The sequence below is a fragment of the Pimephales promelas genome, chromosome 24, assembly GCF_988280905.1.
Source record: "Pimephales promelas chromosome 24, fPimPro1.hap1.1, whole genome shotgun sequence".
NCBI classification, from domain to species: Eukaryota; Metazoa; Chordata; class Actinopteri; order Cypriniformes; family Leuciscidae; genus Pimephales; species Pimephales promelas.
The window spans coordinates 22,767,783-22,794,656 of record NC_142792.1 but is presented as its reverse complement, the minus strand read 5'-3'; the positions used below and the strand labels follow the sequence as shown (position 1 = coordinate 22,794,656).

At 50.2% G+C, this 26,874-nt stretch overlaps 1 long non-coding RNA gene and 50 other non-coding genes across 51 annotated transcripts in view; 1 reads left to right on the top strand and 50 right to left on the bottom strand.

Moving 5' to 3' along the window:
* Nucleotides 1-26,874, top strand: part of LOC148966930 (uncharacterized) — a 461,761-nt gene that overhangs the window by 185,409 nt on the left and 249,478 nt on the right. The window lies entirely within an intron of this gene.
* trnaf-gaa (transfer RNA phenylalanine (anticodon GAA)) lies at nt 383-455 on the bottom strand. The gene has a single exon. It is a non-coding gene; the product is annotated as a tRNA-Phe (tRNA).
* trnai-aau (transfer RNA isoleucine (anticodon AAU)) lies at nt 539-612 on the bottom strand. Its single transcript has one exon. It is a non-coding gene; the product is annotated as a tRNA-Ile (tRNA).
* trnaq-uug (transfer RNA glutamine (anticodon UUG)) lies at nt 1,463-1,534 on the bottom strand. The gene has a single exon. It is a non-coding gene; the product is annotated as a tRNA-Gln (tRNA).
* Nucleotides 1,660-1,732, bottom strand: trnaf-gaa (transfer RNA phenylalanine (anticodon GAA)). Its single transcript has one exon. It is a non-coding gene; the product is annotated as a tRNA-Phe (tRNA).
* Nucleotides 1,816-1,889, bottom strand: trnai-aau (transfer RNA isoleucine (anticodon AAU)). Its single transcript has one exon. It is a non-coding gene; the product is annotated as a tRNA-Ile (tRNA).
* trnaq-uug (transfer RNA glutamine (anticodon UUG)) lies at nt 2,740-2,811 on the bottom strand. The gene has a single exon. It is a non-coding gene; the product is annotated as a tRNA-Gln (tRNA).
* trnaf-gaa (transfer RNA phenylalanine (anticodon GAA)) lies at nt 2,937-3,009 on the bottom strand. The gene has a single exon. It is a non-coding gene; the product is annotated as a tRNA-Phe (tRNA).
* Nucleotides 3,093-3,166, bottom strand: trnai-aau (transfer RNA isoleucine (anticodon AAU)). Its single transcript has one exon. It is a non-coding gene; the product is annotated as a tRNA-Ile (tRNA).
* trnaf-gaa (transfer RNA phenylalanine (anticodon GAA)) lies at nt 4,214-4,286 on the bottom strand. Its single transcript has one exon. It is a non-coding gene; the product is annotated as a tRNA-Phe (tRNA).
* trnai-aau (transfer RNA isoleucine (anticodon AAU)) lies at nt 4,370-4,443 on the bottom strand. Its single transcript has one exon. It is a non-coding gene; the product is annotated as a tRNA-Ile (tRNA).
* On the bottom strand, nt 5,294-5,365 carry trnaq-uug (transfer RNA glutamine (anticodon UUG)). The gene has a single exon. It is a non-coding gene; the product is annotated as a tRNA-Gln (tRNA).
* On the bottom strand, nt 5,491-5,563 carry trnaf-gaa (transfer RNA phenylalanine (anticodon GAA)). Its single transcript has one exon. It is a non-coding gene; the product is annotated as a tRNA-Phe (tRNA).
* trnai-aau (transfer RNA isoleucine (anticodon AAU)) lies at nt 5,647-5,720 on the bottom strand. Its single transcript has one exon. It is a non-coding gene; the product is annotated as a tRNA-Ile (tRNA).
* On the bottom strand, nt 6,571-6,642 carry trnaq-uug (transfer RNA glutamine (anticodon UUG)). Its single transcript has one exon. It is a non-coding gene; the product is annotated as a tRNA-Gln (tRNA).
* Nucleotides 6,768-6,840, bottom strand: trnaf-gaa (transfer RNA phenylalanine (anticodon GAA)). The gene has a single exon. It is a non-coding gene; the product is annotated as a tRNA-Phe (tRNA).
* On the bottom strand, nt 6,924-6,997 carry trnai-aau (transfer RNA isoleucine (anticodon AAU)). The gene has a single exon. It is a non-coding gene; the product is annotated as a tRNA-Ile (tRNA).
* trnaq-uug (transfer RNA glutamine (anticodon UUG)) lies at nt 7,848-7,919 on the bottom strand. The gene has a single exon. It is a non-coding gene; the product is annotated as a tRNA-Gln (tRNA).
* trnaf-gaa (transfer RNA phenylalanine (anticodon GAA)) lies at nt 8,045-8,117 on the bottom strand. The gene has a single exon. It is a non-coding gene; the product is annotated as a tRNA-Phe (tRNA).
* Nucleotides 8,201-8,274, bottom strand: trnai-aau (transfer RNA isoleucine (anticodon AAU)). Its single transcript has one exon. It is a non-coding gene; the product is annotated as a tRNA-Ile (tRNA).
* trnaq-uug (transfer RNA glutamine (anticodon UUG)) lies at nt 9,125-9,196 on the bottom strand. Its single transcript has one exon. It is a non-coding gene; the product is annotated as a tRNA-Gln (tRNA).
* Nucleotides 9,322-9,394, bottom strand: trnaf-gaa (transfer RNA phenylalanine (anticodon GAA)). Its single transcript has one exon. It is a non-coding gene; the product is annotated as a tRNA-Phe (tRNA).
* trnai-aau (transfer RNA isoleucine (anticodon AAU)) lies at nt 9,478-9,551 on the bottom strand. The gene has a single exon. It is a non-coding gene; the product is annotated as a tRNA-Ile (tRNA).
* Nucleotides 10,599-10,671, bottom strand: trnaf-gaa (transfer RNA phenylalanine (anticodon GAA)). Its single transcript has one exon. It is a non-coding gene; the product is annotated as a tRNA-Phe (tRNA).
* Nucleotides 10,755-10,828, bottom strand: trnai-aau (transfer RNA isoleucine (anticodon AAU)). Its single transcript has one exon. It is a non-coding gene; the product is annotated as a tRNA-Ile (tRNA).
* trnaf-gaa (transfer RNA phenylalanine (anticodon GAA)) lies at nt 11,876-11,948 on the bottom strand. The gene has a single exon. It is a non-coding gene; the product is annotated as a tRNA-Phe (tRNA).
* trnai-aau (transfer RNA isoleucine (anticodon AAU)) lies at nt 12,032-12,105 on the bottom strand. Its single transcript has one exon. It is a non-coding gene; the product is annotated as a tRNA-Ile (tRNA).
* Nucleotides 13,153-13,225, bottom strand: trnaf-gaa (transfer RNA phenylalanine (anticodon GAA)). Its single transcript has one exon. It is a non-coding gene; the product is annotated as a tRNA-Phe (tRNA).
* On the bottom strand, nt 13,309-13,382 carry trnai-aau (transfer RNA isoleucine (anticodon AAU)). The gene has a single exon. It is a non-coding gene; the product is annotated as a tRNA-Ile (tRNA).
* trnaf-gaa (transfer RNA phenylalanine (anticodon GAA)) lies at nt 14,430-14,502 on the bottom strand. The gene has a single exon. It is a non-coding gene; the product is annotated as a tRNA-Phe (tRNA).
* trnai-aau (transfer RNA isoleucine (anticodon AAU)) lies at nt 14,586-14,659 on the bottom strand. Its single transcript has one exon. It is a non-coding gene; the product is annotated as a tRNA-Ile (tRNA).
* trnaq-uug (transfer RNA glutamine (anticodon UUG)) lies at nt 15,510-15,581 on the bottom strand. The gene has a single exon. It is a non-coding gene; the product is annotated as a tRNA-Gln (tRNA).
* Nucleotides 15,707-15,779, bottom strand: trnaf-gaa (transfer RNA phenylalanine (anticodon GAA)). Its single transcript has one exon. It is a non-coding gene; the product is annotated as a tRNA-Phe (tRNA).
* Nucleotides 16,787-16,858, bottom strand: trnaq-uug (transfer RNA glutamine (anticodon UUG)). Its single transcript has one exon. It is a non-coding gene; the product is annotated as a tRNA-Gln (tRNA).
* trnaf-gaa (transfer RNA phenylalanine (anticodon GAA)) lies at nt 16,984-17,056 on the bottom strand. The gene has a single exon. It is a non-coding gene; the product is annotated as a tRNA-Phe (tRNA).
* trnai-aau (transfer RNA isoleucine (anticodon AAU)) lies at nt 17,140-17,213 on the bottom strand. Its single transcript has one exon. It is a non-coding gene; the product is annotated as a tRNA-Ile (tRNA).
* On the bottom strand, nt 18,064-18,135 carry trnaq-uug (transfer RNA glutamine (anticodon UUG)). The gene has a single exon. It is a non-coding gene; the product is annotated as a tRNA-Gln (tRNA).
* On the bottom strand, nt 18,261-18,333 carry trnaf-gaa (transfer RNA phenylalanine (anticodon GAA)). The gene has a single exon. It is a non-coding gene; the product is annotated as a tRNA-Phe (tRNA).
* Nucleotides 21,609-21,682, bottom strand: trnai-aau (transfer RNA isoleucine (anticodon AAU)). Its single transcript has one exon. It is a non-coding gene; the product is annotated as a tRNA-Ile (tRNA).
* Nucleotides 22,533-22,604, bottom strand: trnaq-uug (transfer RNA glutamine (anticodon UUG)). The gene has a single exon. It is a non-coding gene; the product is annotated as a tRNA-Gln (tRNA).
* On the bottom strand, nt 22,730-22,802 carry trnaf-gaa (transfer RNA phenylalanine (anticodon GAA)). Its single transcript has one exon. It is a non-coding gene; the product is annotated as a tRNA-Phe (tRNA).
* trnai-aau (transfer RNA isoleucine (anticodon AAU)) lies at nt 22,886-22,959 on the bottom strand. The gene has a single exon. It is a non-coding gene; the product is annotated as a tRNA-Ile (tRNA).
* Nucleotides 23,810-23,881, bottom strand: trnaq-uug (transfer RNA glutamine (anticodon UUG)). Its single transcript has one exon. It is a non-coding gene; the product is annotated as a tRNA-Gln (tRNA).
* Nucleotides 23,992-24,064, bottom strand: trnaf-gaa (transfer RNA phenylalanine (anticodon GAA)). The gene has a single exon. It is a non-coding gene; the product is annotated as a tRNA-Phe (tRNA).
* trnai-aau (transfer RNA isoleucine (anticodon AAU)) lies at nt 24,148-24,221 on the bottom strand. Its single transcript has one exon. It is a non-coding gene; the product is annotated as a tRNA-Ile (tRNA).
* On the bottom strand, nt 25,072-25,143 carry trnaq-uug (transfer RNA glutamine (anticodon UUG)). The gene has a single exon. It is a non-coding gene; the product is annotated as a tRNA-Gln (tRNA).
* Nucleotides 25,269-25,341, bottom strand: trnaf-gaa (transfer RNA phenylalanine (anticodon GAA)). Its single transcript has one exon. It is a non-coding gene; the product is annotated as a tRNA-Phe (tRNA).
* trnai-aau (transfer RNA isoleucine (anticodon AAU)) lies at nt 25,425-25,498 on the bottom strand. The gene has a single exon. It is a non-coding gene; the product is annotated as a tRNA-Ile (tRNA).
* On the bottom strand, nt 26,349-26,420 carry trnaq-uug (transfer RNA glutamine (anticodon UUG)). Its single transcript has one exon. It is a non-coding gene; the product is annotated as a tRNA-Gln (tRNA).
* trnaf-gaa (transfer RNA phenylalanine (anticodon GAA)) lies at nt 26,547-26,619 on the bottom strand. Its single transcript has one exon. It is a non-coding gene; the product is annotated as a tRNA-Phe (tRNA).
* trnai-aau (transfer RNA isoleucine (anticodon AAU)) lies at nt 26,703-26,776 on the bottom strand. Its single transcript has one exon. It is a non-coding gene; the product is annotated as a tRNA-Ile (tRNA).

The following is a 26,874-nucleotide window of genomic DNA, read 5'->3' as shown; positions in this document are numbered from 1 at the left end:
ATCGTGGAGGGGAATTAGTTCAAATGGTAGAGCGCTCGCTTAGCATGCGAGAGATAGCGGGATCGATGCCCGCATTCTCCACTTTGTGTAACGCCTTTTACGCTCACTTCAAAGGGGCACTCCCTGGATGAGCGCTGTGGAAAAGTTTTTTCGGACGCGGTACTGCACACATTCCTGTCAAAAGCAGGTTCCACCGAGATTTGAACTCGGATCGCTGGATTCAACGCCCAGAGTGCTAACCATTACACCATGGAACCAACACGCCCTGGTCCATGGCCGTCTGAAAGGCAGATAGCGATGAGAATAGGCGGAATCAGGTTGACAGGAGCTGGCATTTGGTCAGTGGAGTCAGTCGACCAAAAACACGGTGACCAGGCTGCTCTGCCGAAACCCGGGATCGAACCAGGGACCTTTAGATCTTCAGTCTAACGCTCTCCCAACTGAGCTATTTCGGCCAGGTCTGTTATCAAGCGGTTTGTCCAGCAGGGATTTCTGGGAGACCGCCCGTCATTTTCGAGATGAGCAGAGACCAAAAGCTTGGCCCGTACGGGGATCGAACCCGCGACCTTGGCGTTATTAGCACCACGCTCTAACCAACTGAGCTAACCGGCCCGACTCTGACTGCTTTTGTCCCCAATTTCCAAGAAATATCCTGGTTGCCCTGGTCAGGCTGAAGTGATTAAAAGCAAAGCCTGAGAACGGGCTCGTCCGTGATTTGAACCCGGGACCACTCGCACCCTGAGCGAGAATCATACCCCTAGACCAACGTGCCAACACACACGCCCTTCTTGCTGCTGCCTGGCTGCAATCAGTTCCGTTTGCAAGGCTTAAAGCACAAAAGTTTCATTAAATGTGCAACTAAACGGTAGCCAGTGCAAAGTTGCCGGCACAGAAAAAATACGGTCTCTTTGCTTTGTGGCCACGCTACAGCACTTGCAGAGATGAAAGGGATCGTCCAGGCCGTTGTCTTTGAGAGCGAAGGACACCGTCTCTCCACATCGTCGAGGGGAATTAGTTTAAATGGTAGAGCGCTCGCTTAGCATGCGAGAGATAGCAGGATCGATGCCCGCATTCTCCACTTTGTGTAACGCCTTTTACGCTCACTTCAAAGGGGCACTCCCTGGATGAGCGCTGTGGAAAAGTTTTTTCGGACGCGGTACTGCACACATTCCTATCAAAAGCAGGTCCCACCGAAATTTGAACTCGGATCGCTGTATTCAGAGTCCAGAGTGCTAACCATTGCACCATGGAACCTTGGCGTGGGTGGATTTTTACCACCGAGCAGCAGAGGTGTTTAGTCATTCAGCCTAGTAGGTGGACAGCAAAGAGCAAGTGAAGCTTTTTCTTATTAAGCCCACGTTTCCCCGATACCGCCTGGGTTTTAGAGTGCCAGTTTCACCACCACATCAGCGGTTGCGCATCAGCTCAGTTTTTTCCCGCCCTTCCGCAAAACAAGCTGAAAAGGTTCCACCGAGATTTGAACTCGGATCGCTGGATTCAAAGCCCAGAGTGCTAACCATTACACCATGGAACCAACACGCCCTTTTCCATGGCCGTCTGAAAGGCAGATAGCGATGAGAATAGGCGGAATCAGGTTGACAGGAGCTGGCATTTGGTCAGTGGAGTCCGTCGACCAAAAACACGGTGACCAGGCTGCTCTGCCGAAACCCGGGATCGAACCAGGGACCTTTAGATCTTCAGTCTAACGCTCTCCCAACTGAGCTATTTCGGCCAGGTCTGTTATCAAGCGGTTTGTCCAGCAGGGATTTCTGGGAGACCGCCCGTCATTTTCAAGATGAGCAGAGACCAAAAGCTTGGCCCGTACGGGGATCGAACCCGCGACCTTGGCGTTATTAGCACCACGCTCTAACCAACTGAGCTAACCGGCCCGACTCTGACTGCTTTTGTCCCCAATTTCCAAGAAATATCCTGGTTGCCCTGGTCAGGCTGAAGTGATTAAAAGCAAAGCCTGAGAACGGGCTCGTCCATGATTTGAACCCGGGACCACTCGCACCCTGAGCGAGAATCATACCCCTAGACCAACGAGCCAACACACACGCCCTTCCTGCTGCTGCCTGGCTGCAATAATTTCCGTTTGCAAGGCTTAAAGCACAAAAGTTTCATTAAATGTGCAACTAAACGGTAGCCAGTGCAAAGTTGCCGGCACAGAAAAAATACGGTCTCTTTGCTTTGTGGCCACGCTACAGCACTTGCAGAGATGAAAGGGATCGTCCAGGCCGTTGTCTTTGAGAGCGAAGGACACCGTCTCTCCACATCGTGGAGGGGAATTAGTTTAAATGGTAGAGCGCTCGCTTAGCATGCGAGAGATAGCGGGATCGATGCCCGCATTCTCCACTTTGTGTAACGCCTTTTACGCTCACTTCAAAGGGGCACTCCCTGGATGAGCGCTGTGGAAAAGTTTTTTCGGACGCGGTACTGCACACATTCCTGTCAAAAGCAGGTCCCACCGAAATTTGAACTCGGATCGCTGTATTCAGAGTCCAGAGTGCTAACCATTGCACCATGGAACCTTGGCGTGGGTGGATTTTTACCACCGAGCAGCAGAGGTGTTTAGTCATTCAGCCTAGTAGGTGGACAGCAAAGAGCAAGTGAAGCTTTTTCTTATTAAGCCCACGTTTCCCCGATACCGCCTGGGTTTTAGAGTGCCAGTTTCACCACCACATCAGCGGTTGCGCATCAGCTCTGTTTTTTCCCGTCCTTCCGCTAAACAAGCTGAAAAGGTTCCACCGAGATTTGAACTCGGATCGCTGGATTCAAAGCCCAGAGTGCTAACCATTACACCATGGAACCAACACGCCCTGGTCCCTGGCCGTCTGAAAGGCAGATAGCGATGAGAATAGGCGGAATCAGGTTGACAGGAGCTGGCATTTGGTCAGTGGAATCCGTCGACCAAAAACACGGTGACCAGGCTGCTCTGCCGAAACCCGGGATCGAACCAGGGACCTTTAGATCTTCAGTCTAACGCTCTCCCAACTGAGCTATTTCGGCCAGGTCTGTTATCAAGCGGTTTGTCCAGCAGGGATTTCTGGGAGACCGCCCGTCATTTTCGAGATGAGCAGAGACCAAAAGCTTGGCCCGTACGGGGATCGAACCCGCGACCTTGGCGTTATTAGCACCACGCTCTAACCAACTGAGCTAACCGTCCCAACTCTGAATGCTTTTGTCCCCAATTTCCAAGAAATATCCTGGTTGCCCTGGTCAGGCTGAAGTGATTAAAAGCAAAGCCTAAGAACGGGCTCGTCCATGATTTGAACCAGGGACCACTCGCACCCTAAGCGAGAATCATACCCCTAGACCAACGAGCCAACACACACGCCCTTCCTGCTGCTGCCTGGCTGCAATCATTTCCGTTTGCAAGACTTAAAGAACACAAGTTTCATTAAATGTGCAACTAAACGGTAGCCAGTGCAAAGTTGCCGGCACAGAAAAAATACGGTCTCTTTGCTTTGTGGCCACGCTACAGCACTTGCAGAGATGAAAGGGATCGTCCAGGCCGTTGTCTTTGAGAGCGAAGGACACCGTCTCTCCACATCGTCGAGGGGAATTAGTTCAAATGGTAGGGCGCTCGCTTAGCATGCGAGAGATAGCGGGATCGATGCCCGCATTCTCCACTTTGTGTAACGCCTTTTACGCTCACTTCAAAGGGGCACTCCCTGGATGAGCGCTGTGGAAAAGTTTTTTCGGACGCGGTACTGCACACATTCCTGTCAAAAGCAGGTCCCACCGAAATTTGAACTCGGATCGTTGTATTCAGAGTCCAAAGTGCTAACCTTTGCACCATGGAACCTTGGCGTGGGTGGATTTTTACTACCGAGCAGCAGAGGTGTTTAGTCATTCAGCCTAGTAGGTGGACAGCAAAGAGCAAGTGAAGCTTTTTCTTATTAAGCCCACGTTTCCCCGATACCGCCTTGGTTTTAGAGTGCCAGTTTCACCACCACATCAGCGGTTGCGCATCAGCTCAGTTTTTTCCCGCCCTTCCGGAAAACAAGCTGAAAAGGTTCCACAGAGATTTGAACTCGGATCGCTGGATTCAAAGCCCAGAGTGCTAACCATTACACCATGGAACCAACACGCCCTGGTCCCTGGCCGTCTGAAAGGCAGATAGCGATGAGAATAGGCGGAATCAGGTTGACAGGAGCTGGCATTTGGTCAGTGGAGTCCGTCGACCAAAAACACGGTGACCAGGCTGCTCTGCCGAAACCCGGGATCGAACCAGGGACCTTTAGATCTTCAGTCTAACGCTCTCCCAACTGAGCTATTTCGGCCAGGTCTGTTATCAAGCGGTTTGTCCAGCAGAGATTTCTGGGAGACCGCCCGTCATTTTCGAGATGAGCAGAGACCAAAAGCTTGGCCCGTACGGGGATCGAACCCGCGACCTTGGCGTTATTAGCACCACGCTCTAACCAACTGAGCTAACCGGCCCGACTCTGACTGCTTTTGTCCCCAATTTCCAAGAAATATCCTGGTTGCCCTGGTCAGGCTGAAGTGATTAAAAGCAAAGCCTGAGAACGGGCTCGTCCATGATTTGAACCCGGGACCACTCGCACCCTGAGCGAGAATCATACCCCTAGACCAACGAGCCAACACACACGCCCTTCCTGCTGCTGCCTGGCTGCAATCATTTCCGTTTGCAAGGCTTAAAGCACAAAAGTTTCATTAAATGTGCAACTAAACGGTAGCCAGTGCAAAGTTGCCGGCACAGAAAAAATACGGTCTCTTTGCTTTGTGGCCACGCTACAGCACTTGCAGAGATGAAAGGGATCGTCCAGGCCGTTGTCTTTGAGAGCGAAGGACACCGTCTCTCCACATCGTGGAGGGGAATTAGTTCAAATGGTAGAGCGCTCGCTTAGCATGCGAGAGATAGCGGGATCGATGCCCGCATTCTCCACTTTGTGTAATGCCTTTTACGCTCACTTCAAAGGGGCACTCCCTGGATGAGCGCTGTGGAAAAGTTTTTTCGGACACGGTACTGCACACATTCCTGTCAAAAGCAGGTCCCACCGAAATTTGAACTCGGATCGCTGTATTCAGAGTCCAGAGTGCTAACCATTGCACCATGGAACCTTGGCGTGGGTGGATTTTTACCACCGAGCAGCAGAGGTGTTTAGTCATTCAGCCTAGTAGGTGGACAGCAAAGAGCAAGTGAAGCTTTTTCTTATTAAGCCCACGTTTCCCCGATACCGCCTGGGTTTTAGAGTGCCAGTTTCACCACCACATCAGCGGTTGCGCATCAGCTCAGTTTTTTCCCGCCCTTCCGCAAAACAAGCTGAAAAGGTTCCACCGAGATTTGAACTCGGATCGCTGGATTCAAAGCCCAGAGTGCTAACCATTACACCATGGAACCAACACGCCCTGGTCCATGGCCGTCTGAAAGGCAGATAGCGATGAGAATAGGCGGAATCAGGTTGACAGGAGCTGGCATTTGGTCACTGGAGTCAGTCGACCAAAAACACGGTGACCAGGCTGCTCTGCCGAAACCCGGAATCGAACCAGGGACCTTTAGATCTTCAGTCTAACGCTCTCCCAACTGAGCTATTTCGGCCAGGTCTGTTATCAAGCGGTTTGTCCAGCAGGGATTTCTGGGAGACCGCCCGTCATTTTCGAGATGAGCAGAGACCAAAAGCTTGGCCCGTACGGGGATCGAACCCGCGACCTTGGCGTTATTAGCACCACGCTCTAACCAACTGAGCTAACCGACCCGACTCTGACTGCTTTTGTCCCCAATTTCCAAGAAATATCCTGGTTGCCCTGGTCAGGCTGAAGTGATTAAAAGCAAAGCCTGAGAACGGGCTCGTCCGTGATTTGAACCCGGGACCACTCGCACCCTGAGCGAGAATCATACCCCTAGACCAACGAGCCAACACACACGCCCTTCTTGCTGCTGCCTGGCTGCAATCAGTTCCGTTTGCAAGGCTTAAAGCACAAAAGTTTCATTAAATGTGCAACTAAACGGTAGCCAGTGCAAAGTTGCCGGCACAGAAAAAATACGGTCTCTTTGCTTTGTGGCCACGCTACAGCACTTGCAGAGATGAAAGGGATCGTCCAGGCCGTTGTCTTTGAGAGCGAAGGACACCGTCTCTCCACATCGTGGAGGGGAATTAGTTTAAATGGTAGAGCGTTCGCTTAGCATGCGAGAGATAGCAGGATCGATGCCCGCATTCTCCACTTTGTGTAACGCCTTTTACGCTCACTTCAAAGGGGCACTCCCTGGATGAGCGCTGTGGAAAAGTTTTTTCGGAAGCGGTACTGCACACATTCCTATCAAAAGCAGGTCCCACCGAAATTTGAACTCGGATCGCTGTATTCAGAGTCCAGAGTGCTAACCATTGCACCATGGAACCTTGGCGTGGGTGGATTTTTACCACCGAGCAGCAGAGGTGTTTAGTCATTCAGCCTAGTAGGTGGACAGCAAAGAGCAAGTGAAGCTTTTTCTTATTAAGCCCACGTTTCCCCGATACCGCCTGGGTTTTAGAGTGCCAGTTTCACCACCACATCAGCGGTTGCGCATCAGCTCAGTTTTTTCCCGCCCTTCCGCAAAACAGGCTGAAAAGGTTCCACCGAGATTTGAACTCGGATCGCTGGATTCAAAGCCCAGAGTGCTAACCATTACACCATGGAACCAACACGCCCTGGTCCATGGACGTCTGAAAGGCAGATAGCGATGAGAATAGGCGGAATCAGGTTGACAGGAGCTGGCATTTGGTCAGTGGAGTCCGTCGACCAAAAACACGGTGACCAGGCTGCTCTGCCGAAACCCGGGATCGAACCAGGGACCTTTAGATCTTCAGTCTAACGCTCTCCCAACTGAGCTATTTCGGCCAGGTCTGCTATCAAGCGGTTTGTCCAGCAGAGATTTCTGGGAGACCACCCGTCATTTTCGAGATGAGCAGAGACCAAAAGCTTGGCCCGTACGGGGATCGAACCCGCGACCTTGGCGTTATTAGCACCACGCTCTAACCAACTGAGCTAACCGGCCCGACTCTGACTGCTTTTGTCCCCAATTTCCAAGAAATATCCTGGTTGCCCTGGTCAGGCTGAAGTGATTAAAAGCAAAGCCTGAGAACGGGCTCGTCCATGATTTGAACCCGGGACCACTCACACCCTGAGCGAGAATCATACCCCTAGACCAACGAGCCAACACACACGCCCTTCTTGCTGCTGCCTGGCTGCAATAATTTCCGTTTGCAAGGCTTAAAGCACAAAAGTTTCATTAAATGTGCAACTAAACGGTAGCCAGTGCAAAGTTGCCGGCACAGAAAAAATACGGTCTCTTTGCTTTGTGGCCACGCTACAGCACTTGCAGAGATGAAAGGGATCGTACAGGCCGTTGTCTTTGAGAGCGAAGGACACCGTCTCTCCACATCGTCGAGGGGAATTAGTTTAAATGGTAGAGCGCTCGCTTAGCATGCGAGAGATAGCGGGATCGATGCCCGCATTCTCCACTTTGTGTAACGCCTTTTACGCTCACTTCAAAGGGGCACTCCCTGGATGAGCGCTGTGGAAAAGTTTTTTCGGACGCGGTACTGCACACATTCCTGTCAAAAGCAGGTCCCACCGAAATTTGAACTCGGATCGCTGTATTCAGAGTCCAGAGTGCTAACCATTGCACCATGGAACCTTGGCGTGGGTGGATTTTTACCACCGAGCAGCAGAGGTGTTTAGTCATTCAGCCTAGTAGGTGGACAGCAAAGAGCAAGTGAAGCTTTTTCTTATTAAGCCCACGTTTCCCCGATACCGCCTGGGTTTTAGAGTGCCAGTTTCACCACCACATCAGCGGTTGCGCATCAGCTCAGTTTTTTCCCGCCCTTCCGCAAAACAAGCTGAAAAGGTTCCACCGAGATTTGAACTCGGATCGCTGGATTCAAAGCCCAGAGTGCTAACCATTACACCATGGAACCAACACGCCCTGGTCCATGGCCGTCTGAAAGGCAGATAGCGATGAGAATAGGCGGAATCAGGTTGACAGGAGCTGGCATTTGGTCAGTGGAGTCCGTCGACCAAAAACACGGTGACCAGGCTGCTCTGCCGAAACCCGGGATCGAACCAGGGACCTTTAGATCTTCAGTCTAACGCTCTCCCAACTGAGCTATTTCGGCCAGGTCTGATATCAAGCGGTTTGTCCAGCAGGGATTTCTGGGAGACCGCCCGTCATTTTCGAGATGAGCAGAGACCAAAAGCTTGGCCCGTACGGGGATCGAACCCGCGACCTTGGCGTTATTAGCACCACGCTCTAACCAACTGAGCTAACCGGCCCGACTCTGACTGCTTTTGTCCCCAATTTCCAAGAAATATCCTGGTTGCCCTGGTCAGGCTGAAGTGATTAAAAGCAAAGCCTGAGAACGGGCTCGTCCGTGATTTGAACCCGGGACCACTCGCACCCTGAGCGAGAATCATACCCCTAGACCAACGAGCCAACACACACGCCCTTCCTGCTGCTGCCTGGCTGCAATCATTTCCGTTTGCAAGGCTTAAAGCACAAAAGTTTCATTAAATGTGCAACTAAACGGTAGCCAGTGCAAAGTTGCCGGCACAGAAAAAATACGGTCTCTTTGCTTTGTGGCCACGCTACAGCACTTGCAGAGATGAAAGGGATCGTCCAGGCCGTTGTCTTTGAGAGCGAAGGACACCGTCTCTCCACATCGTCGAGTGGAATTAGTTCAAATGGTAGGGCGCTCGCTTAGCATGCGAGAGATAGCGGGATCGATGCCCGCATTCTCCACTTTGTGTAACGCCTTTTACGCTCACTTCAAAGGGGCACTCCCTGGATGAGCGCTGTGGAAAAGTTTTTTCGGACGCGGTACTGCACACATTCCTGTCAAAAGCAGGTCCCACCGAAATTTGAACTCGGATCGCTGTATTCAGAGTCCAGAGTGCTAACCATTGCACCATGGAACCTTGGCGTGGGTGGATTTTTACTACCGAGCAGCAGAGGTGTTTAGTCATTCAGCCTAGTAGGTGGACAGCAAAGAGCAAGTGAAGCTTTTACTTATTAAGCCCACGTTTCCCCGATACCGCCTTGGTTTTAGAGTGCCAGTTTCACCACCACATCAGCGGTTGCGCATCAGCTCAGTTTTTTCCCGCCCTTCCGGAAAACAAGCTGAAAAGGTTCCACCGAGATTTGAACTCGGATCGCTGGATTCAAAGCCCAGAGTGCTAACCATTACACCATGGAACCAACACACCCTGGTCCCTGGCCGTCTGAAAGGCAGATAGCGATGAGAATAGGCGGAATCAGGTTGACAGGAGCTGGCATTTGGTCAGTGGAGTCCGTCGACCAAAAACATGGTGACCAGGCTGCTCTGCCGAAACCCGGGATCGAACCAGGGACCTTTAGATCTTCAGTCTAACGCTCTCCCAACTGAGCTATTTCGGCCAGGTCTGTTATCAAGCGGTTTGTCCAGCAGAGATTTCTGGGAGACCGCCCGTCATTTTCGAGATGAGCAGAGACCAAAAGCTTGGCCCGTACGGGGATCGAACCCGCGACCTTGGCGTTATTAGCACCACGCTCTAACCTACTGAGCTAACCGGCCCGACTCTGACTGCTTTTGTCCCCAATTTCCAAGAAATATCCTGGTTGCCCTGGTCAGGCTGAAGTGATTAAAAGCAAAGCCTAAGAACGGGCTCGTCCATGATTTGAACCCGGGACCACTCGCACCCTGAGCGAGAATCATATCCCTAGACCAACGAGCCAACACACACGCCCTTCCTGCTGCTGCCTGGCTGCAATCATTTCCGTTTGCAAGGCTTAAAGCACAAAAGTTTCATTAAATGTGCAACTAAACGGTAGCCAGTGCAAAGTTGCCGGCACAGAAAAAATACGGTCTCTTTGCTTTGTGGCCACGCTACAGCACTTGCAGAGATGAAAGGGATCGTCCAGGCCGTTGTCTTTGAGAGCGAAGGACACCGTCTTTCCACATCGTGGAGGGGAATTAGTTCAGATGGTAGAGCGCTCGCTTAGCATGCGAGAGATAGCGGGATCGATGCCCGCATTCTCCACTTTGTGTAACGCCTTTTACGCTCACTTCAAAGGGGCACTCCCTGGATGAGCGCTGTGTAAAAGTTTTTTCGGACGCGGTACTGCACACATTCCTGTCAAAAGCAGGTCCCACCGAAATTTGAACTCGGATCGCTGTATTCAGAGTCCAGAGTGCTAACCATTGCACCATGGAACCTTGGCGTGGGTGGATTTTTACCACCGAGCAGCAGAGGTGTTTAGTCATTCAGCCTAGTAGGTGGACAGCAAAGAGCAAGTGAAGCTTTTTCTTATTAAGCCCACGTTTCCCCGATACCGCCTGGGTTTTAGAGTGCCAGTTTCACCACCACATCAGCGGTTGCGCATCAGCTCAGTTTTTTCCCGCCCTTCCGCAAAACAGGCTGAAAAGGTTCCACCAAGATTTGAACTCGGATCGCTGGATTCAAAGCCCAGAGTGCTAACCATTACACCATGGAACCAACACGCCCTGGTCCATGGACGTCTGAAAGGCAGATAGCGATGAGAATAGGCGGAATCAGGTTGACAGGAGCTGGCATTTGGTCAGTGGAGTCCGTCGACCAAAAACACGGTGACCAGGCTGCTCTGCCGAAACCCGGGATCGAACCAGGGACCTTTAGATCTTCAGTCTAACGCTCTCCCAACTGAGCTATTTCGGCCAGGTCTGCTATCAAGCGGTTTGTCCAGCAGAGATTTCTGGGAGACCGCCCGTCATTTTCGAGATGAGCAGAGACCAAAAGCTTGGCCCGTACGGGGATCGAACCCGCGACCTTGGCGTTATTAGCACCACGCTCTAACCAACTGAGCTAACCGGCCCGACTCTGACTGCTTTTGTCCCCAATTTCCAAGAAATATCCTGGTTGCCCTGGTCAGGCTGAAGTGATTAAAAGCAAAGCCTGAGAACGGGCTCGTCCATGATTTGAACCCGGGACCACTCGCACCCTGAGCGAGAATCATACCCCTAGACCAACGAGCCAACACACACGCCCTTCCTGCTGCTGCCTGGCTGCAATCATTTCCGTTTGCAAGGCTTAAAGCACAAAAGTTTCATTAAATGTGCAACTAAACGGTAGCCAGTGCAAAGTTGCCGGCACAGAAAAAATACGGTCTCTTTGCTTTGTGGCCACGCTACAGCACTTGCAGAGATGAAAGGGATCGTCCAGGCCGTTGTCTTTGAGAGCGAAGGACACCGTCTTTCCACATCGTGGAGGGGAATTAGTTCAGATGGTAGAGCGCTCGCTTAGCATGCGAGAGATAGCGGGATCGATGCCCGCATTCTCCACTTTGTGTAACGCCTTTTACGCTCACTTCAAAGGGGCACTCCCTGGATGAGCGCTGTGTAAAAGTTTTTTCGGACGCGGTACTGCACACATTCCTGTCAAAAGCAGGTCCCACCGAAATTTGAACTCGGATCGCTGTATTCAGAGTCCAGAGTGCTAACCATTGCACCATGGAACCTTGGCGTGGGTGGATTTTTACCACCGAGCAGCAGAGGTGTTTAGTCATTCAGCCTAGTAGGTGGACAGCAAAGAGCAAGTGAAGCTTTTTCTTATTAAGCCCACGTTTCCCCGATACCGCCTGGGTTTTAGAGTGCCAGTTTCACCACCACATCAGCGGTTGCGCATCAGCTCAGTTTTTTCCCGCCCTTCCGCAAAACAGGCTGAAAAGGTTCCACCAAGATTTGAACTCGGATCGCTGGATTCAAAGCCCAGAGTGCTAACCATTACACCATGGAACCAACACGCCCTGGTCCATGGACGTCTGAAAGGCAGATAGCGATGAGAATAGGCGGAATCAGGTTGACAGGAGCTGGCATTTGGTCAGTGGAGTCCGTCGACCAAAAACACGGTGACCAGGCTGCTCTGCCGAAACCCGGGATCGAACCAGGGACCTTTAGATCTTCAGTCTAACGCTCTCCCAACTGAGCTATTTCGGCCAGGTCTGCTATCAAGCGGTTTGTCCAGCAGAGATTTCTGGGAGACCGCCCGTCATTTTCGAGATGAGCAGAGACCAAAAGCTTGGCCCGTACGGGGATCGAACCCGCGACCTTGGCGTTATTAGCACCACGCTCTAACCAACTGAGCTAACCGGCCCGACTCTGACTGCTTTTGTCCCCAATTTCCAAGAAATATCCTGGTTGCCCTGGTCAGGCTGAAGTGATTAAAAGCAAAGCCTGAGAACGGGCTCGTCCATGATTTGAACCCGGGACCACTCGCACCCTGAGCGAGAATCATACCCCTAGACCAACGAGCCAACACACACGCCCTTCTTGCTGCTGCCTGGCTGCAATCATTTCCGTTTGCAAGGCTTAAAGCACAAAAGTTTCATTAAATGTGCAACTAAACGGTAGCCAGTGCAAAGTTGCCGGCACAGAAAAAATACGGTCTCTTTGCTTTGTGGCTACGCTACAGCACTTGCAGAGATGAAAGGGATCGTCCAGGCCGTTGTCTTTGAGAGCGAAGGACACCGTCTTTCCACATCGTGGAGGGGAATTAGTTCAGATGGTAGAGCGCTCGCTTAGCATGCGAGAGATAGCGGGATCGATGCCCGCATTCTCCACTTTGTGTAACGCCTTTTACGCTCACTTCAAAGGGGCACTCCCTGGATGAGCGCTGTGTAAAAGTTTTTTCGGACGCGGTACTGCACACATTCCTGTCAAAAGCAGGTCCCACCGAAATTTGAACTCGGATCGCTGTATTCAGAGTCCAGAGTGCTAACCATTGCACCATGGAACCTTGGCGTGGGTGGATTTTTACCACCGAGCAGCAGAGGTGTTTAGTCATTCAGCCTAGTAGGTGGACAGCAAAGAGCAAGTGAAGCTTTTTCTTATTAAGCCCACGTTTCCCCGATACCGCCTGGGTTTTAGAGTGCCAGTTTCACCACCACATCAGCGGTTGCGCATCAGCTCAGTTTTTTCCCGCCCTTCCGCAAAACAGGCTGAAAAGGTTCCACCAAGATTTGAACTCGGATCGCTGGATTCAAAGCCCAGAGTGCTAACCATTACACCATGGAACCAACACGCCCTGGTCCATGGACGTCTGAAAGGCAGATAGCGATGAGAATAGGCGGAATCAGGTTGACAGGAGCTGGCATTTGGTCAGTGGAGTCCGTCGACCAAAAACACGGTGACCAGGCTGCTCTGCCGAAACCCAGGATCGAACCAGGGACCTTTAGATCTTCAGTCTAACGCTCTCCCAACTGAGCTATTTCGGCCAGGTCTGTTATCAAGCGGTTTGTCCAGCAGAGATTTCTGGGAGACCGCCCGTCATTTTCGAGATGAGCAGAGACCAAAAGCTTGGCCCGTACGGGGATCGAACCCGCGACCTTGGCGTTATTAGCACCACGCTCTAACCAACTGAGCTAACCGGCCCGACTCTGACTGCTTTTGTCCCCAATTTCCAAGAAATATCCTGGTTGCCCTGGTCAGGCTGAAGTGATTAAAAGCAAAGCCTGAGAACGGGCTCGTCCATGATTTGAACCCGGGACCACTCGCACCCTGAGCGAGAATCATACCCCTAGACCAACGAGCCAACACACACGCCCTTCCTGCTGCTGCCTGGCTGCAATCATTTCCGTTTGCAAGGCTTAAAGCACAAAAGTTTCATTAAATGTGCAACTAAACGGTAGCCAGTGCAAAGTTGCCGGCACAGAAAAAATACGGTCTCTTTGCTTTGTGGCCACGCTACAGCACTTGCAGAGATGAAAGGGATCGTCCAGGCCGTTGTCTTTGAGAGCGAAGGACACCGTCTCTCCACATCATCGAGGGGAATTAGTTCAAATGGTAGGGCGCTCGCTTAGCATGCGAGAGATAGCGGGATCGATGCCCGCATTCTCCACTTTGTGTAACGCCTTTTACGCTCGCTTCAAAGGGGCACTCCCTGGATGAGCGCTGTGGAAAAGTTTTTTCGGACGCGGTACTGCACACATTCCTGTCAAAAGCAGGTCCCACCGAAATTTGAACTCGGATCGCTGTATTCAGAGTCCAGAGTGCTAACCATTGCACCATGGAACCTTGGCGTGGGTGGATTTTTACCACCGAGCAGCAGAGGTGTTTAGTCATTCAGCCTAGTAGGTGGACAGCAAAGAGCAAGTGAAGCTTTTTCTTATTAAGCCCACGTTTCCCCGATACCGCCTGGGTTTTAGAGTGCCAGTTTCACCACCACATCAGCGGTTGCGCATCAGCTCTGTTTTTTCCCGCCCTTCCGCTAAACAAGCTGAAAAGGTTCCACCGAGATTTGAACTCAGATCGCTGGATTCAAAGCCCAGAGTGCTAACCATTACACCATGGAACCAACACGCCCTGGTCCCTGGCCGTCTGAAAGGCAGATAGCGATGAGAATAGGCGGAATCAGGTTGACAGGAGCTGGCATTTGGTCAGTGGATTTCGTCGACCAAAAACACGGTGACCAGGCTGCTCTGCCGAAACCCGGGATCGAACCAGGGACCTTTAGATCTTCAGTCTAACGCTCTCCCAACTGAGCTATTTCGGCCAGGTCTGTTATCAAGCGGTTTGTCCAGCAGGGATTTCTGGGAGACCGCCCGTCATTTTCGAGATGAGCAGAGACCAAAAGCTTGGCCCGTACGGGGATCGAACCCGCGACCTTGGCGTTATTAGCACCACGCTCTAACCAACTGAGCTAACCGTCCCAACTCTGAATGTTTTTGTCCCCAATTTCCAAGAAATATCCTGGTTGCCCTGGTCAGGCTGAAGTGATTAAAAGCAAAGCCTAAGAACGGGCTCGTCCATGATTTGAACCCGGGACCACTCGCACCCTAAGTGAGAATCATACCCCTAGACAAACGAGCCAACACACACGCCCTTCCTGCTGCTGCCTGGCTGCAATCATTTCCGTTTGCAAGGCTTAAAGCACAAAAGTTTCATTAAATGTGCAACTAAACGGTAGCCAGTGCAAAGTTGCCGGCACAGAAAAAATACGGTCTCTTTGCTTTGTGGCCACGCTACAGCACTTGCAGAGATGAAAGGGATCGTCCAGGCCGTTGTCTTTGAGAGCGAAGGACACCGTCTCTCCACATCGTCGAGGGGAATTAGTTCAAATGGTAGGGCGCTCGCTTAGCATGCGAGAGATAGCGGGATCGATGCCCGCATTCTCCACTTTGTGTAACGCCTTTTACGCTCACTTCAAAGGGGCACTCCCTGGATGAGCGCTGTGGAAAAGTTTTTTTGGACGCGGTACTGCACACATTCCTGTCAAAAGCAGGTCCCACCGAAATTTGAACTCGGATCGCTGTATTCAGAGTCCAGAGTGCTAACCATTGAAACATGGAACCTTGGCGTGGGTGGATTTTTACCACCGAGCAGCAGAGGTGTTTAGTCATTCAGCCTAGTAGGTGGACAGCAAAGAGCAAGTGAAGCTTTTTCTTATTAAGCCCACGTTTCCCCGATACCGCCTGGGTTTTAGAGTGCCAGTTTCACCACCACATCAGCGGTTGCGCATCAGCTCAGTTTTTTCCCGCCCTTCCGCAAAACAAGCTGAAAAGGTTCCACCGAGATTTGAACTCGGATCGCTGGATTCAAAGCCCAGAGTGCTAACCATTACACCATGGAACCAACACGCCCTGGTCCATGGCCGTCTGAAAGGCAGATAGCGATGAGAATAGGCGGAATCAGGTTGACAGGAGCTGGCATTTGGTCAGTGGAGTCCGTCGACCAAAATCACGGTGACCAGGCTGCTCTGCCGAAACCCGGGATCGAACCAGGGACCTTTAGATCTTCAGTCTAACGCTCTCCCAACTGAGCTATTTCGGCCAGGTCTGTTATCAAGCGGTTTGTCCAGCAGGGATTTCTGGGAGACCGCCCGTCATTTTCGAGATGAGCAGAGACCAAAAGCTTGGCACGTACGGGGATCGAACCCGCGACCTTGGCGTTATTAGTACCACGCTCTAACCAACTGAGCTAACCGTCCCAACTCTGAATGCTTTTGTCCCCAATTTCCAAGAAATATCCTGGTTGCCCTGGTCAGGCTGAAGTGATTAAAAGCAAAGCCTGAGAACGGGCTCGTCCATGATTTGAACCCGGGACCACTCGCACCCTAAGCGAGAATCATACCCCTAGACCAACGAGCCAACACACACGCCCTTCCTGCTGCTGCCTGGCTGCAATCATTTCCGTTTGCAAGGCTTAAAGCACAAAAGTTTCATTAAATGTGCAACTAAATGGTAGCCAGTGCAAAGTTGCCGGCACAGAAAAAATACGGTCTATTTGCTTTGTGGCCACGCTACAGCACTTGCAGAGATGAAAGGGATCGTACAGGCCGTTGTCTTTGACAGCGGAGGACACCGTCTCTCCACATCGTCGAGGGGAATTAGTTCAAATGGTAGAGCGCTCGCTTAGCATGCGAGAGATAGCGGGATCGATGCCCGCATTCTCCACTTTGTGTAACGCCTTTTACGCTCACTTCAAAGGGGCACTCCCTGGATGAGCGCTGTGGAAAAGTTTTTTCGGACGCGGTACTGCACACATTCCTGTCAAAAGCAGGTCCCACCGAAATTTGAACTCGGATCGCTGTATTCAGAGTCCAGAGTGCTAACCATTGAAACATGGAACCTTGGCGTGGGTGGATTTTTACCACCGAGCAGCAGAGGTGTTTAGTCATTCAGCCTAGTAGGTGGACAGCAAAGAGCAAGTGAAGCTTTTTCTTATTAAGCCCACGTTTCCCCGATACCGCCTTGGTTTTAGAGTGCCAGTTTCACCACCACATCAGCGGTTGCGCATCAGCTCAGTTTTTTCCCGCCCTTCCGGAAAACAAGCTGAAAAGGTTCCACCGAGATTTGAACTCGGATCGCTGGATTCAAAGCCCAGAGTGCTAACCATTACACCATGGAACCAACACGCCCTGGTCCATGGCCGTCTGAAAGGCAGATAGCGATGAGAATAGGCGGAATCAGGTTGACAGAAGCTGGCATTTGGTCAGTGGAGTCCGTCGACCAAAAACACGGTGACCAGGCTGCTCTGCCGAAACCCGGCATCGAACCAGGGACCTTTAGATCTTCAGTCTAACGCTCTCCCAACTGAGCTATTTCGGCCAGGTCTGTTATCAAGCGGTTTGTCCAGCAGGGATTTCTGGGAGACCGCCCGTCATTTTCGAGATGAGCAGAGACCAAAAGCTTGGCCCGTACGGGGATCGAACCCGCGACCTTGGCGTTATTAGCACCACGCTCTAACCAACTGAGCTAACCGGCCCGACACTGATTGCTTTTGTCCCCAATTTCCAAGAAATATCCTGGTTGCCCTGGTCAGACTGAAGTGATTAAAAGCAAAGCCTGAGAACGGGCTCGTCCATGATTTGAACCCGGGACCACTCGCACCCTAAGCGAGAATCATACCCCTAGACCAACGAGCCAACACACACGCCCTTCCTGCTGCTGCCTGGCTGCAATCATTTCCGTTTGCAAGGCTTAAAGCACAAAAGTTTCATTAAATGTGCAACTAAACGGTAGCCAGTGCAAAATTGCCGGCACAGAAAAAATACGGTCTCTTTGCTTTGTGGCCACGCTACAGCACTTGCAGAGATGAAAGGGATCGTCCAGGCCGTTGTCTTTGAGAGCGAAGGACACCGTCTCTCCACATCGTGGAGGGGAATTACTTTAAATGGTAGAGCGCTCGCTTAGCATGCGAGAGATAGCGGGATCGATGCCCGCATTCTCCACTTTGTGTAACGCCTTTTACACTCACTTCAAAGGGGCACTCCCTGGATGAGCGCTGTGGAAAAGTTTTTTCGGACGCGGTACTGCACACATTCCTGTCAAAAGCAGGTCCCACCGAAATTTGAACTCGGATCGCTGTATTCAGAGTCCAGAGTGCTAACCATTGCACCATGGAACCTTGGCGTGGGTGGATTTTTACCACCGAGCAGCAGAGGTGTTTAGTCATTCAGCCTAGTAGGTGGACAGCAAAGAGCAAGTGAAGCTTTTTCTTATTAAGCCCACGTTTCCCCGATACCGCCTGGGTTTTAGAGTGCCAGTTTCACCACCACATCAGCGGTTGCGCATCAGCTCAGTTTTTTCCCGCCCTTCCGCAAAACAAGCTGAAAAGGTTCCACCGAGATTTGAACTCGGATCGCTGGATTCAAAGCCCAGAGTGCTAACCATTACACCATGGAACCAACACGCTCTGGTCCATGGCCGTCTGAAAGGCAGATAGGGATGAGAATAGGCGGAATCAGGTTGACAGGAGCAGGCATTTGGTCAGTGGAGTCCGTCGACCAAAAACACGGTGACCAGGCTGCTCTGCCGAAACCCGGGATCGAACCAGGGACCTTTAGATCTTCAGTCTAACGCTCTCCCAACTGAGCTATTTCGGCCAGGTCTGTTATCATTGTTATTATTTTTTTAGTAATTGTTTTTCACAATCCATCAAAATCGGCGATTAAAGTAAATTTTCCTTAGACAGATGAATGTTAAGGGCTCAGAATGAAGCCGAATTTAGTTATTTTGTTGGTGATTCTGATTACTTACGCCGCCGGTTACAATCACTACAGGCATAGTGGCCAGGAAGCCCGAATCACCTACACACGAGACTTTCTGATCAATTTTAAATCCCCTGCAATACTACTTTATCCCTACGACACGTCGCTGTTACCACTGGAATGTGTCAGGGGTAATAACAATGTCAAAGCAAGGAAACGTGGCAGGAAAGGAGCAATCAGGGAACGGTTGAAAAGACAGCCCTACAGACAATCACTTCCATCTGTTATGTTCGGCAACGTCCAAAGCCTAAGGAATAAAGCAGATGAGTTGCGGGCCTGTTCACAGTACCTCACCGAATACCGGCAATCCTGTCTCATCTGTCTGACTGAAAGCTGGCTCACGGAGGCGGACCCTGACTCATCGGTCGATTTAGAGGGCTTCACGCTGGTGAGGATGGACCGTAACCAGAACTCCGGGAAAAGGAAAGGTGGAGGTGTGTGCGTTTTTATTAACAATGCATACTGTAACCCTGGTCATATTACAATGAAGTATAATATTTGTACGAAGGATATTGAACTGTTAGCGCTTTCCCTAAGGCCTTACCACCTGCCTCGGGAGATACACCAAATTAGACTGTTTGTTGTGTATATTGCACCCTCCGCTGATACACTGGCCGCTGCCACCCTGATTCATGACCTTGTAACTAAAGCGGAGGAAGATACCCCTGACGCAGCTAATTTTGTGTTGGGTGATTTCAACTCATGCAGTTTAAAGGAATATTTACCCTCGTACCAACAATATGTCACCTGTCCTACGCGAAATAAAGCTTGCCTCGACCATTGTTATGGAAACATCCAGGACGCGTTTTATTCTAAGGCATTGCCCGGTTTGGGGAACTCGGACCATAACATGATTAAACTGATGCCTACATATGTGTCCCGACTACGGCGTGAGAGAACAAAAAAGGTGGAGGTTAAATGCTGGACTGCTGCTGCGACTGAGGCACTTCAGGATTGCCTGGAGTGCACCGATTGGAATGTAGTGACAGATGGGACTGATAACGTCAATGACGCAGTGTTTGCTATCTCTGGTTATGTACAATTCTGTGAGGACACAATTATCCCCACAAAGACTATTAAGATTTTCCCAAACAACAAGCCCTGGGTTACCCCAGAGTTAAAGCAACTCCTTAATGAGAAAAAGCGTGTGTTTAAATTAGGTGGAAGTAGAGAAGAAAAAAAGATAGTACAGAAAAAGATTAAAAGTAAGATTTATGAATGTAAAGCAGCATATAAACACAAGTTAGAAACTTTTTTTAAAAATGATGCTAGGAGAGCTTGGCAGGGAGTCCAATCTATCACAGGATATAAGCCCAAGAAGCACCCGATGGTAGTAGAGAACAATTTTAATATGGCAAATCAATTGAATGATTTTTATTGTAGATTTGATAAATATGATTTTAAAGTTGAACAGAGTGAGGCCATCACAGCAGTGAAAGAGATGAAGGGTACGGGCATTCACATCTCTATTAATGAGGTTAAATCACATTTTAGACGTATAAACTCCCGTAAAGCCTGTGGTCCTGATGGTATCAGCTGCAGGACACTAAAGGTGTGTGCTGACCAGTTGGCACAGCCCTTCCAAAGGCTGTTCCGGCTGTCAATAGATACAGGTGTCATTCCCAGCCTATGGAAACAATCCCTAATAGTGCCTGTGCCCAAAAACAATAGACCTAAAGAACTTAATGATTTGCGCCCTGTTGCTCTTACCTCTGCAGTTATGAAATGTTTTGAGAAAATAATTTTAAAACAACTTATTCATGAGGTTTCACCTCTTTTAGATCCGAATCAATTTGCCTATCGTGCAGAGAGAGGTGTTGAGGATGCACTGCTATCTTTGATTAACAGCACTCATGAGCATCTTGAGCATACTCAGAGCCTGGTCAAGATTGTGTTCATTGACTTCAGTAGTGCTTTTAATACGATCCAACCCCACCTGTTGGTGAGAAAATTAGTGCACCTAGGAGTAAATCCACAATTGATTTTATGGATCTATGACTTCTTGACTGAGCGTAGTCAGCAAGTCAGATTCAATTCATGTATATCTTCCTTAAAAACGACAAACACAGGTGCACCACAAGGGTGCGTTCTGTCGCCTATTTTATACTCACTATACACCAATGATTGTCAAGCTATCTCTTCATCCTACACTTATTTTAAATATGCTGATGACATAGCATTGGTTGGCTTTTTAAAATCAGACAATTCTTCTGTGAGCGGATTTCAGAGGGAATTGCAGGGCTTCACTCATTGGTGTTCTGAGAACTTCCTCGAAATCAATGTGAAGAAAACAAAAGAGATGGTCATAAATTTTAGTAAAAACAAAATAACAGTTCCCTCCTCTGAGATCAATGGTGAATTGGTGGAGAGGGTCGCAACATATAAATACTTGGGAGTTGAAATTGATTCGAAATTAACTTTTAACGAATGTGCACTGAAAAAAACTAAGAAAATGCACCAAAGGATGTATTTCCTAAGAAAATTATATAATTTTAGACTAGAAAGACACATTCTTGTTATGTTTTATAAAAGTTTCCTCCAGAGTGTTCTGTCCTTTGGCCTTATCTGTGTGTTTGGTAACATGCATGTTAAAGATCAAGGGAAACTGCAGCGCATGATTAAGATGGCCAGCAGGATCATTGGAATTGACCAGGTGTCGGTAGCTCAACTGTATAATGAACTTATCTTAAAAAAAACTGATCAGATCCTCAAGGATCCTGCTCACCCTCTTCATTATAAATTTATGAGAAGTAATAGGTCAACTGGTAGAATTATACAACAGAGAATTAGAACAGAGAGGTACAATAAATCATTTGTACCTACATCAATCAGATTGTATAATGATCAAGTACATCGCAAGTTGTTATAGTTTTAGCTTTAAATGTTGGATTGTGATTGTCAAATCCACAGTATTGTTATTACCTTTTGTGTTTCTCTTTTAATGTTTTGTTTTTAGAATGTTTGTTTGTGATAACAGCGCGTAATGACTACATGAATTTCCCCTTGTGGGATAATAAAGTTTACCTTGACCTTGACCTTCAAGCGGTTTGTCCAGCAGGGATTTCTGGGAGACCGTCCGTCATTTTCGAGATGAGCAGAGACCAAAAGCTTGGCCCGTACGGGGATCGAACCCGCGACCTTGGCGTTATTAGCACCACGCTCTAACCAACTGAGCTAACCGTCCCAACTCTGAATGCTTTTGTCCCCAATTTCCAAGAAATATCCTGGTTGCCCTGGTCAGGCTGAAGTGATTAAAAGCAAAGCCTGAGAACGGGCTCGTCCATGATTTGAACCCGGGACCACTCGCACCCTAAGCGAGAATCATACCCCTAGACCAACGAGCCAACACACACGCCCTTCCTGCTGCTGCCTGGCTGCAATCATTTCCGTTTGCAAGGCTTAAAGCACAAAAGTTTCATTAAATGTGCAACTAAACGGTAGCCAGTGCAAAGTTGCCGGCACAGAAAAAATACGGTCTCTTTGCTTTGTGGCCACGCTACAGCACTTGCAGAGATGAAAGGGATCGTACAGGCCGTTGTCTTTGAGAGCGAAGGACACCGTCTCTCCACATCGTCGAGGGGAATTAGTTCAAATGGTAGAGCGCTCGCTTAGCATGCGAGAGATAGCGGGATCGATGCCCACATTCTCCACTTTGTGTAACGCCTTTTACGCTCACTTCAAAGGGGCACTCCCTGGATGAGCGCTGTGGAAAAGTTTTTTCGGACGCGGTACTGCACACATTCCTGTCAAAAGCAGGTCCCACCGAAATTTGAACTCGGATCGCTGTATTCAGAGTCCAGAGTGCTAACCATTGCACCATGGAACCTTGGCGTGGGTGGATTTTTACCACCGAGCAGCAGAGGTGTTTAGTCATTCAGCCTAGTAGGTGGACAGCAAAGAGCAAGTGAAGCTTTTTCTTATTAAGCCCACGTTTCCCCGATACCGCCTGGGTTTTAGAGTGCCAGTTTCACCACCACATCAGCGGTTGCGCATCAGCTCAGTTTTTTCCCGCCCTTCCGCAAAACAAGCTGAAAAGGTTCCACCGAGATTTGAACTCGGATCGCTGGATTCAAAGCCCAGAGTGCTAACCATTACACCATGGAACCAACACGCCCTGGTCCATGGCCGTCTGAAAGGCAGATAGCGATGAGAATAGGCGGAATCAGGTTGACAGGAGCTGGCATTTGGTCAGTGGAGTCCGTCGACCAAAAACACGGTGACCAGGCTGCTCTGCCGAAACCCGGGATCGAACCAGGGACCTTTAGATCTTCAGTCTAACGCTCTCCCAACTGAGCTATTTCGGCCAGGTCTGTTATCAAGCGGTTTGTCCAGCAGGGATTTCTGGGAGACCGCCCGTCATTTTCGAGATGAGCAGAGACCAAAAGCTTGGCCCGTACGGGGATCGAACCCGCGACCTTGGCGTTATTAGCACCACGCTCTAACCAACTGAGCTAACCGTCCCAACTCTGAATGCTTTTGTCCCCAATTTCCAAGAAATATCCTGGTTGCCCTGGTCAGGCTGAAGTGATTAAAAGCAAAGCCTGAGAACGGGCTCGTCCATGATTTGAACCCGGGACCACTCGCACCCTAAGCGAGAATCATACCCCTAGACCAACGAGCCAACACACACGCCCTTCCTGCTGCTGCCTGGCTGCAATCATTTCCGTTTGCAAGGCTTAAAGCACAAAAGTTTCATTAAATGTGCAACTAAACGGTAGCCAGTGCAAAGTTGCCGGCACAGAAAAAATACGGTCTCTTTGCTTTGTGGCCACGCTACAGCACTTGCAGAGATGAAAGGGATCGTACAGGCCGTTGTCTTTGAGAGCGAAGGACACCGTCTCTCCACATCGTCGAGGGGAATTAGTTCAAATGGTAGAGCGCTCGCTTAGCATGCGAGAGATAGCGGGATCGATGCCCGCATTCTCCACTTTGTGTAACGCCTTTTACGCTCACTTCAAAGGGGCACTCCCTGGATGAGCGCTGTGGAAAAGTTTTTTCGGACGCGGTACTGCACACATTCCTGTCAAAAGCAGGTCCCACCGAAATTTGAACTCGGATCGCTGTATTCAGAGTCCAGAGTGCTAACCATTGCACCATGGAACCTTGGCGTGGGTGGATTTTTACCACCGAGCAGCAGAGGTGTTTAGTCATTCAGCCTAGTAGGTGGACAGCAAAGAGCAAGTGAAGCTTTTTCTTATTAAGCCCACGTTTCCCCGATACCGCCTTGGTTTTAGAGTGCCAGTTTCACCACCACATCAGCGGTTGCGCATCAGCTCAGTTTTTTCCCGCCCTTCCGGAAAACAAGCTGAAAAGGTTCCACCGAGATTTGAACTCGGATCGCTGGATTCAAAGCCCAGAGTGCTAACCATTACACCATGGAACCAACACGCCCTGGTCCCTGGCCGTGTGAAAGGCAGATAGCGAAGAGAATAGGCTGAATCAGGTTGACAGGAGCTGGCATTTGGTCAGTGGAGTCCGTCGACCAGGCTGCTCTGCCGAAACCCGGGATCGAACCAGGGACCTTTAGATCTTCAGTCTAACGCTCTCCCAACTGAGCTATTTCGGCCAGGTCTGTTATCAAGCGGTTTGTCCAGCAGGGATTTCTGGGAGACCGCCCGTCATTTTCGAGATGAGCAGAGACCAAAAGCTTGGCCCGTACGGGGATCGAACCCGCGACCTTGGCGTTATTAGCAACACGCTCTAACCAACTGAGCTAACCGGCCCGACTCTTACTGCTTTTGTCCCCAATTTCCAAGAAATAACCTGGTTGCCCTGGTCAGGCTGAAGTGATTAAAAGCAAAGCCTGAGAACGGGCTCGTCCATGATTTGAACCCGGGACCACTCGCACCCTGAGCGAGAATCATACCCCTAGACCAACGAGCCAACACACACGCCCTTCCTGCTGCTGCCTGGCTGCAATCATTTCCGTTTGCAAGGCTTAAAGCACAAAAGTTTCATTAAATGTGCAACTAAACGGTAGCCAGTGCAAAGTTGCCGGCACAGAAAAAATACGGTCTCTTTGCTTTGTGGCCACGCTACAGCACTTGCAGAGATGAAAGGGATCGTCCAGGCCGTTGTCTTTGAGAGCGAAGGACACCGTCTCTCCACATCGTCGAGGGGAATTAGTTCAAATGGCAGAGCGCTCGCTTAGCATGCGAGAGATAGCAGGATCGATGCCCGCATTCTCCACTTTGTGTAACGCCTTTTACGCTCACTTCAAAAGGGCACTCCCCGGATGAGCGCTGTGGAAAAGTTTTTTCGGACGCGGTACTGCACACATTCCTGTCAAAAGCAGGTCCCTCCGAAATTTGAACTCGGATCGCTGTATTCAGAGTCCAGAGTGCTAACCATTGCACCATGGAACCTTGGCGTGGGTAGATTTTTAACACCGAGCAGCAGAGGTGTTTAGTCGTTCTGCCTAGTAGGTGGACAGCAAAGAGCAAGTGAAGCTTTTTCTTATTAAGCCCACGTTTCCCCGATACCGCCTGGGTTTTAGAGTGCCAGTTTCACCACCACATCAGCGGTTGCGCATCAGCTCTGTTTTTTCCCACCCTTCCGCTAAACAAGCTGAAAAGGTTCCACCGAGATTTGAACTCGGATCGCTGGATTCAAAGCCCAGAGTGCTAACCATTACACCATGGAACCAACACGCCCTGGTCCCTGGCCGTCTGAAAGGCAGATAGCGATGAGAATAGGCGGAATCAGGATGACAGGAGCTGGCATTTGGTCAGTGGAATCCGTCGACCAAAAACACGGTGACCAGGCTGCTCTGCCGAAACCCGGGATCGAACCAGGGACCTTTAGATCTTCAGTCTAACGCTCTCCCAACTGAGCTATTTCGGCCAGGTCTGTTATCAAGCGGTTTGTCCAGCAGGGATTTCTGGGAGACCGCCCGTCATTTTCGAGATGAGCAGAGACCAAAAGCTTGGTCCGTACGGGGATCGAACCCGCGACCTTGGCGTTATTAGCACCACGCTCTAACCAACTGAGCTAACCGGCCCGACTCTTACTGCTTTTGTCCCCAATTTCCAAGAAATATCCTGGTTGCCCTGGTCAGGCTGAAGTGATTAAAAGCAAAGCCTGAGAACGGGCTCGTCCGTGATTTGAACCCGGGACCACTCGCACCCTGAGCGAGAATCATACCCCTAGACCAACGAGCCAACACACACGCCCTTCCTGCTGCTGCCTGGCTGCAATCATTTCCGTTTGCAAGGCTTAAAGCACAAAAGTTTCATTAAATGTGCAACTAAACGGTAGCCAGTGCAAAGTTGCCGGCACAGAAAAAATACGGTCTCTTTGCTTTGTGGCCACGCTACAGCACTTGCAGAGATGAAAGGGATCGTCCAGGCCGTTGTCTTTGAGAGCGAAGGACACCGTCTCTCCACATCGTCGAGGGGAATTAGTTCAAATGGCAGAGCGCTCGCTTAGCATGCGAGAGATAGCAGGATCGATGCCCGCATTCTCCACTTTGTGTAACGCCTTTTACGCTCACTTCAAAAGGGCACTCCCCGGATGAGCGCTGTGGAAAAGTTTTTTCGGACGCGGTACTGCACACATTCCTGTCAAAAGCAGGTCCCTCCGAAATTTGAACTCGGATCGCTGTATTCAGAGTCCAGAGTTCTAACCATTGCACCATGGAACCTTGGCGTGGGTAGATTTTTAACACCGAGCAGCAGAGGTGTTTAGTCATTCAGCCTAGTAGGTGGACAGCAAAGAGCAAGTGAAGCTTTTTCTTATTAAGCCCACGTTTCCCCGATACCGCCTGGGTTTTAGAGTGCCAGTTTCACCACCACATCAGCGGTTGCGCATCAGCTCTGTTTTTTCCCGCCCTTCCGCTAAACAAGCTGAAAAGGTTCCACCGAGATTTGAACTCGGATCGCTGGATTCAAAGCCCAGAGTGCTAACCATTACACCATGGAACCAACACGCCCTGGTCCCTGGCCGTCTTGAAAGGCAGATAGCGATGAGAATAGGCGGAATCAGGTTGACAGGAGCTGGCATTTGGTCAGTGGAATCCGTCGACCAAAAACACGGTGACCAGGCTGCTCTGCCGAAACCCGGGATCGAACCAGGGACCTTTAGATCTTCAGTCTAACGCTCTCCCAACTGAGCTATTTCGGCCAGGTCTGTTATCAAGCGGTTTGTCCAGCAGGGATTTCTGGGAGACCGCCCGTCATTTTCGAGATGAGCAGAGACCAAAAGCTTAGCCCGTACGGGGATCGAACCCGCGACCTTGGCGTTATTAGCACCACGCTCTAACCAACTGAGCTAACCGGCCCGACTCTTACTGCTTTTGTCCCCAATTTCCAAGAAATATCCTGGTTGCCCTGGTCAGGCTGAAGTGATTAAAAGCAAAGCCTGAGAACGGGCTCGTCC